Source organism: Squalius cephalus (genome assembly GCF_949319135.1).
Source record: "Squalius cephalus genome assembly, chromosome: 9".
NCBI lineage: Eukaryota > Metazoa > Chordata > Actinopteri > Cypriniformes > Leuciscidae > Squalius > Squalius cephalus.
Genome location: NC_137130.1, coordinates 38177871 through 38186829, shown reverse-complemented (window position 1 = coordinate 38186829; position 8959 = coordinate 38177871).

Below are 8959 nucleotides of genomic sequence, written 5' to 3'. Positions count from 1 at the left end.
AAATATCGACATTGTGTTAATTTAAAGTGTGACAATATACCGGTATTGGCGATAACCACAATGTTTAAAATGAATAGGACTCTTATGATAACATGACACGTAAATACTCCAGGGCCAGTACCTGGTTGACCTCTCAGGTGTCTGTATTGCACCCGCGGACACCTATCAAATAAGAAGACGACACAGCGCTCGCCCGCGCCCGCACAGCTAGAGTGAAACACGAGTCCGAAAAAAGTAAGCTCGCCAGTATTCTTCAGAGTTCTTCAGCTTCAAAGAAAACGGCATCTTAAAGGGGGTCGCACACCGGATGAGAAGCGCAGTGCGGTTCTATTCGGCGTCTGTCCGCGGCGCCCAGCAACGGCTCAGGACCTTGTTCAAAATCCTGTCGCAACACAGAGCGCCATTTACATCGTTTTATATTAAATTTACATTATAGTTGTCTCAAATAATCGTAAATGACCTCACCCTGTGCTGCAATATACATTTAATTTTACATTCATTTACAGAAATCAGCTGCTTGAATGAAAATTGCTGATGTTATTATCGGATTTTCAGGTGATATTCTCAATTCATTCAGTTAACGGATGCTCTGAGGTAAAGTGTTCAGATCACAGACTCAGCAACTATTGTATTTAATTGTACAGTACAATCATAACATTGTACAGACATTATCTTAATTTCATAATGTCCTTAAACATACGAATATTGCTGGCCATAAACTGACAAAGTGCCCGTCCGGTGTGCGATACCTCGAATTGTCCTACACGCGACATGGCAGAATGTGTAGCCATCAACCTTTTTACCCATCTCCGTGTCCATCATCCTGCAGATTACGCCATTTTACAGAGAGTAAATTGCTATTATTTTACTAGTCATGGAATGGGAAACGTGACATTAACTGTTAACAGGTGGTGTGTTCATATATTTAATAAAGGGTGATTATTAAGAACCCCGTTTTCTTTACTCATCTTATTTTTGTATTTGCACTTGATTTTTTTTTGTTCAAATCTGCTATCTGCATGACTTTATTGGCGCCGGCGCAACAATAGGTTTAAGAGCTTTTCAGTTCTTCAGGAAACCTTCAGACAGTGTTTCGCTTCAGTTTGAAACCAGATAAACTTCACATGCTTGTCTTCCTTCAAAAAAATGTTCCATAGATTGAGTACGCAAAAAGTAAAAATGCATGTGCCTTGTGTTTATAAGTATCCTTATGCTTGTTGGGTAAAAAAAGAAAAACTATATAAACAAAGTAAAAATTAATTTGACTGATAACTTCCACTGATTTTGTGGCTCTCTGTGATGGAACCACGAGACGTCGCTCGTTGGCCGATCGTAGGCTTCTGGTAGGGATGTAGGCTTGTAGGAGCGAGTGGAAGTAGGAGGGAGCGAGTGGAAGTAGGAGGGAGCTGAGCCTGTGATAGATCTGTAAGCAAGCGTCAATGCCTTGAACTTGATGCGAGCAGCGAGAGGTAGCCAGTGCAGTGAGATGAACAGAGGAGTGACGTGGACCCTCTTGGGCTCATTGAAGACAAGACGAGCTGCAGCATTCTGAATCATTTGTAGAGGTTTAGTTGCACATGATGGAAGTCCAGCCAGAAGAGCATTGCAGTAGTCAAGCCTAGAGATGACCAGGGCCTGGACGAGAAGTTGTGTTGCATGCTCAGTTAGGAAAGGCCTGATCTTCCTGATGTTGTGCAGTGCACACCTGCATGATCGAGCTGTCTTTAAGATGTGATCTGTGAAGGTCAGCTGGTCATCAAATGTTACTCCAAGATTTCTGACCGACCTTGATGGGGTGATTGATGATGAATCTAGCTGGATAGTGAAGTCGTGCTGTAGAGATGGATTGGCAGGGGTGACGAGAAGCTCAGTCTTTGCCAGGTTGAGCTGCAGGTGATGTTCCTTCATCCATGCCGAGATGTCCGCCAGACAGCCTGAGATCCGTGCAGCTACTGTGGGATCATCTGGATGAAATGAGAGGAAGAGCTGTGTGTCATCAGCATAGCAGTGGTAGGAGAAACCATGTACCTGTATGATGTGTCCCAGTGATGTGGTGTAGATGGAGAAGAGGAGGGGACCAAGAACTGAACCCTGAGGAACCCCTGTGGTCAGTTGATGTGCTCTGGATACCTCGCCTCTCCATGCGACCCTGAAGGACCTACCTGTGAGATAGGACTCAAACCAGAGGAGTGAAGTTCCTGTGATGCCCAGTGATGAGAGGCTGGACATAAGGATCTGATGATTCACAGTGTCGAAGGCAGCAGATAGATCCAGGAGAATGAGAACTGAGGATTTGGAAGCAGCTTTTGCGATCCGTAGGGCTTCTGTGACCGACAGTAGTGCAGTCTCAGTTGAGTGCCCTTTCTTGAAGCTGGATTGGTTGACATCCAGCTGGTTGTTCAGAGACACGAAAGATGTTACTTGGTTGAAAACAGCTTTTTCAAGTGTTTTCGCAATGAATGGTAGGAGAGAGATAGGTCTGTAATTCTCTGCAAATTATGTGTTTAGTGTTGTTTTTTTAAGCAGTGGAGTTACCCGAGCCTGCTTTAATGCAGTAGGGAAAATGCCAGTCTGAAGGGATGAGTTGATGATGTGTGTGAGTGCTGGTAGAAGTGTGGAAGAGATGGCTTGTAGAAGGTGTGAGGGGATGGGGTCTAGAGGGCAGGTGGTAGGATGACTGGAGAGGAGAAGTGTAGATACTTCTTCCTCGGTTAGCAGAGAGGAGGAGGAGAGAGGGTTATTGGCTGTGGAAGGGGTCGGTCTGGGTTCCTGTGTGTGTGGAGCTGAGAACTGACTGCTGATAGTTGTTGTTTTGTTGGTGAAGAAGTTAGCAAAATCGTCAGCAGTTAAAGAGGAGGTGGGTGGTGGTGGAGGTGGACAGAGGAGAGAGTTGAATGTCTTGAAGAGTGATTGTGTGTTAGAGGAGCTGTTGATCTTGTTGTGGAAGTAGGAAGATTTTGCAGCATGAACATCAACAGAAAAGGAAGAGAGGAGAGATTTATACATACTCAGGTCAGATGTGTATTTTGATTTGCGCCATTTCCTCTCCGCTGCCCTGAGTTCGGTCCGGTGTTCACGAAGGACCTCAGATAACCAGGGGTTAGAGGGAGTAGCGCGTGCAGGCCTGGAGGAGAGAGGGCAGATATTGTCTAGAGAAGAGGTTAGAGTGGAGCATAAGGTATCCGTTGCGGTATTCACATTCAGAGATGAGAATTGTGAGGGTGAGGGAAGAGAAGATGACACGGAAGAGGAAAGATGGGCGGGAAAAAGTGAGCGCAGGTTTCGTCTGAAAGTGACTGGTGGGGTGTTGGTGGTGCAGGGGTAGTGAGTTGTAGACTGAAAGTTATGAGGAAATGATCTGGAGAGGTCCCACCAAGATGTTGTCAGTGATGCAGTTGTGTGTGTAAACCAGGTCCAGTTGGTTGCCTGATTTGTGAGTACCTGTGGTGATGAGTCGTTTGAGATCGAAGGAGGCTAGGAGAGAGATGAAGTCTGTTGCATGCGGCTTTTCAAGATGAATGTTGAAGTCACCAAAGACTACAAGTGGGGTGCCGTCTTCAGGAAAAGAGGACAGCAGCACATCCAGCTCCTCTACGAAGTTACCCAGCTGACCTGGGGGGCGATAAATGACTACAATATGGATCTTATTGGGAGTTGTAAGTGTAATAGCATGATATTCAAATGAGTTGTTGTTGCATAGAGAAGAGAGCGCTGAGTATTTCCAATTGTTAGAAATGAGAAACCCTGTACCCCCACCCCTCCCAGACTGGCGAGGGGAGTGAGAGAAAGAGAAATTGCTAGAGAGAGCAGCGGGGGTTGCTGAGTCATCTGGACGAATCCAGGTCTCAGTCAAGCCCAAGATACTAAGAGTAGAATGAGATGCAAAGGCTGGAATAAAGTCAGCTTTACTGACTGCTGACTGACAATTCCATAGACCCACAGAAAGAGAGAGAGGTGTGTGTGAGGATGAGAGAATGGGACGCAGATTGTATTGTATTGACATACAAAGTACTAATATATAAAAAGAAAAGAAAGTCAAAGACAAATCGTTTACAAGCTTTGTCTGCAGGAAATGCTAATAGCAAGAGCATCTAACACCGGAGAGGCCGTTCCTGAGAATCAGCGTCTGCCTTGATCTTCTCATGTCAGCCTTGTGTTCACAATCTGAGTTCTTGAGGTCTTCATCTTTGTAAATCCCCTCATAATTCATTAGTCTTTTTATGGACAAATCCGAAGTCTTGAACAGTCATAAATTACGGAAATCCCCTTAAAACCCGTTTATATAATCCTCTATAAGAACCTGCCAGTTCAGGGTGCATTATCGGCTTCTGCTTCTTCTTCTTCTTCTTCTTCTGCTTCTGCTTCTTCTTCTGCTTCTTCTTCTGCTTCTTTTTCTGCTTCTTCATCATCTTCTTCTTCATCATCATCTTCTTCTTCTTCTTCTTCTTCTGCTTCTTCTTCTTCTTCTTCTTCTTCTTCTTCTGCTGCTTCTTCTTCTGCTGCTGCTTCTTCTTCTGCTTCTTCTTCTTCCTCTGCTGCTGCTTCTTCTTTTTCTGCTTCTTCTTCTTCTTCTGCTTCTTCACCATCTTCTTCTTCTTCTTCTTCTGCTTCTTCACCATCTTCTTCTTCTTCTTCTTCTGCTTCTTCTTCATCTTCTTCTTCTTCTTCTGCAAAAGCAAGTTAACTGGTTCTTTAATGTGGAAACAGAAACCAGACTCAAAACAGGCGCTCCCAGGAGAACCTACCTGTTTATTGTAATCATCAATAAGGGACTGATCCAGTATGTCCCTAGCAGGAACCCAACTTCTCTCCTCCGGACCGTAACCTTCCCAGTCCAACAGATACTGCAATCCGCGTCCCCTCCGTCTCAAGTCCAGAATATGATTTACCAAATACTTTGGTTCCCCATCTACAAGTCGCGGCGGTGGAGGAACCGGGGCCAGCGGATTAATGGGAGAATAAAATACGGGTTTTAATTTGGACACACGGGATGAATTCTCCTGTACGCAGGATGAAGTTTGAGTCGGACTGTCACCGGACTAATGACTTTGGTGACAGGAAACGGGCCAATGAATTTAGGAGCTAATTTGTTAGAAACGGAGCGGAGCGGAATATTCTTGGTGAAAAGCCATACTTTGGAACCGACGAGGTATACGGGAGGTCTTGACCGGTGGCGATTGGCCTTAACCTTGGTGCGCGCCCCCACCTGGAGCAGAATCAGGGCTCTGGTCCATGTGCGGTGGCACCTCTGGACGAAGGCGTGAGCAGAGGGGACCGCGACTTTGGATTCCAGGCTAGGAAAAATTGGTGGCTGGTACCCGAAACTACACTCAAACGGAGATAGGCCCGTAGATGACACTGGTAACGAGTTGTGTGCGTACTCCACCATAGAAATAGTATAGTAATAGTAATAGTAATAGTAATAGCATAGTTGCGGGCTCCAGGAGGAAGGATTCTTAGACATCACGCATCGCAACATTCTCTCCAAATCTTGGTTGGCTCTCTCGGTTTGGCCATTGCTCTGGGGGTGGTAACCCGGGGACAGACTGACAGTGGCCCCCAGTAATTTACAAAACTTGGACACAAATTGGGGCCCCCTGTCAGAGACCACGTCCATCGGGAGGCCATGTAAGCGAAAGACGTGATCAATGACAGTCACCGCTGTCTCCTTGGCAAAGGGTAATTTAGGCAAGGGAATAAAGTGAGCCGCCTTCGAGAACCGGTCCACTACGGTCAAAACAACTGTCTTGCCTTGGGGGGGCGGTAATAAAATCTAGCGCTTTGTGGGACCAGGGTCTCGAAGGGACAGACAGCGGTTGGAGTAACCCAACTGGGGGTCGATTGGAAGTCTTACCAGTGGTGCAAATCGAGCAAGCCAAAACAAAATCTCGAATGTCGCGAGCCATCAAAGGCCACCAGAATCATTGCTTGACCAAAAAGTTGGTACGGTTTACTCCTGGGTGACACGCCACGTTAGAACAATGACCCCATCGAATAATGTTGGACCGTAATCCCTCCGGCACAAACAACCGATTCGGTGGGCAACCGGGCGGAGGCGTTACCCCTTCTAAGGCCGTCTTGACCTTCGATTCGACCTCCCATGTGAGTGTGGAGATGAATCGAGTCTCGGGTAAAATGCACTCGGGAGTAGACGGCCGTTCGGATTGATCAAAAATACGAGATAAAGAATCGGGTTTGATGTTTATGGAACCCGGGCGGTACGAGAGAGAAAAAAAAAAAAAAAAGTGCCCACCGAGCCTGCCTGGAGTTGAGTCTTTTAGCAGATTGAATGTATTCCAGGTTCTTGTGGTCAGTCCAGACGATAAAAGGTACTCCCGACCCTTCTAACCAATGTCGCCATTCTTCCAACGCTAACTTGACCGCCAACAACTCTGTTACCAATGTCATAGTTACGTTCGGTTGGCGATAAACAGTGAGAGAAAAACGCAAAAGGGTGCATCTTATCATCTATGGAAGAGCGTTGGGAGAGCACTGCACCTACTCCCACCTCTGACGCATCGACCTCCACCACGAACTGACGTGATGGATCAGGGGCTATCAGAATGGGAGCTGAAACGAAGAGGCTCTTCAGGTTAGTGAATACAGCCTCGGCTGTATCGGACCATCTGAACGTCGTTCTGGGGGAGGTCAAGGCCGTCAGAGGAGCGGCTAGTTGGCTGAAATTATGAATGAAACGTCGGTAAAAATTGGCAAACCCCAGAAACCTCTGTAGGGCCTTACGGGAATCTGGACTTGGCCAATCCACCACAGCCTTAACCTTGTCAGGATCCATACACACTCCCTCAGACGAGATGATGTAACCTAGGAAAGGGACCGACTGTGCATGAAAAGCGCATTTCTCCGCCTTGACAAAAAGCCCATTCTCTAGCAACCTCTGAAGCACTCGTCTGACGTGCTGAACGTGTTCCTGGAGAGACGAAGAAAAAAATCAATATGTCATCCAGGTAGACATATATGAACTGGTCTACCATGTCTCTCAGCACGTCATTGACGAGTGCCAGGAAAACCGCTGGGGAGTTGGAAAGACCGAATGGCATGACCAAATATTCAAAGTGCCCCCTGAGGGTGTTAAACGCGGTTTTCCATTTATCCCCCTTCCTGATGCGGACCAAATGATAAGCATTACGTATATCAAATTTTGTGAAGACCAAGGCTCCCTGCAACCGCTCGAAGGCTGAAAACATCAACGGGAAAGGATAGGTATTCTTTACCGTGATGTTGTTCAGCCCTCGGTAATCCATACACGGTCGCAGGGAACCGTCCTTCTTCCCCACAAAAAAGAACCCCGCCCCCGCTGGTGAAGAGGAAGGACGGATGAACTTGGATGCCAGAGAATCAGAAATGTATTTCTCCATGGCCTCCCTCTCAGGAACAGACAGAGAGTATAACTTGCCCTTAGGCGGAAACGTACCTGGCAGAAGATCTATAGCACAGTCATAGGGACGATGCAGAGGAAGAGAAGCAGCTCTGGACTTACTGAACACTTCCTTCAGGTCGAGGTACTCTGTGGGCACGTTTGACAAATTCACCGGCTCCTCCTGCAACACAGAACGGGACAAAGACGAACCAGCAGACATTAAACAAGATGCATGACACTGAGTGCTCCAGGCAGAAACGGAATTATGTCCCCAGTCAACCCTGGGATTATGCTGCATGAGCCAGGGATGACCGAGGACAATGGGAATGTGAGGGGAGTTCAGTAGAAGAAAAGAAAGTTCCTCAGAATGGTTGCCAGAAGTGATAAGTGTCAGTTGAGTGGTGGTGAATGATATGGTGGGCAGCTCTTGACCATTGAGTGCGTTGACTGAAATCTTGTTGGTGAGTGGTATGGTGGGTACAAGCACTAGATCCACCCTTTCAAACCCGCCCATAGGGGGTTGGACCTAATGCGCTAACAGACCTATCACAGATCAGTGCGAGTGCGTTTGATTTCAACGGCAGAAACCTGCAGAAAACAGGGACGAAGAAAGCTGAGTAGTAGGGGTTACCATACTCTATTTCCCGGACATGTCCGGCCGTCGAGATCGACAAAAATGTCCGGGATTCAGCTTTTGCTTTCTGCGGTCGCCATCCATTGTTTACATGCTCACCTTTTGTTTCAATCTAACTGAATTCACCCCGATTGGTGAATCTGAATGTAATGTTTACATGAATGCTAAACAAGTGATCGGTTGATTTGCGTTTTAACATTGCTAAGAAAATACCCGCACCTCCGTGAGAGATAGCCCATGAGACCGGTGCATCTCACAGGCGCGCTCATCAGTAATCACAGTAATACAGGGAGCAGGACGAGGCTAGCGCCGCGGGAGAAAGACGCGAGGCCGGTGGCGTGATCGGTTGAAAGATGCGAGGCCGGTGGCGTGATCGGTTGAAAGACGCGAGACCGGTGGCGTGATCGGTTGATGTGTGTTTTACCATTGCTAAGAAAATACCTGCTCCTCCGTGCGAGATACGAGAACAGTGCCTCACAGGTGTCGGTCGTCAGTAATCACGCCACCGGCCTCGCGCCGTTCTCCCGCGCCCCTCAGCCTCGTCCTGCTCGCCACAGTAAACATGATGAATGGCGACTGTAGAACGCAAAAGCCGAATCCCGGACATTATGGGCAAACTCGTCACGGAGACTCACTCGTAGCCTAGCCTTGATGTTTTTGTTTTCAACTGCGCTGCCTTACCGGTAGGCGTGGCTTGAGAGTGGCCTTGTAGGGCAGCGAAGCAAGTGCATTCTGGGAGTTGTTGTCTTTCATCCACATAAGCCAAAAATACATTTTCTGGCTTTTCTCAGTCTAGAAAGCTCCAAATTCAAAAATAATTTCAAATTTCTTCTACATAAATGACCCACTTTCAATACACATTCATGTCTCCACGGGTGAAATGACCCTTTAAGGGTTTCATCTCATGTAGATCTGTGGTCTTTGTGTTTTATGTTTTACCCTGTTCA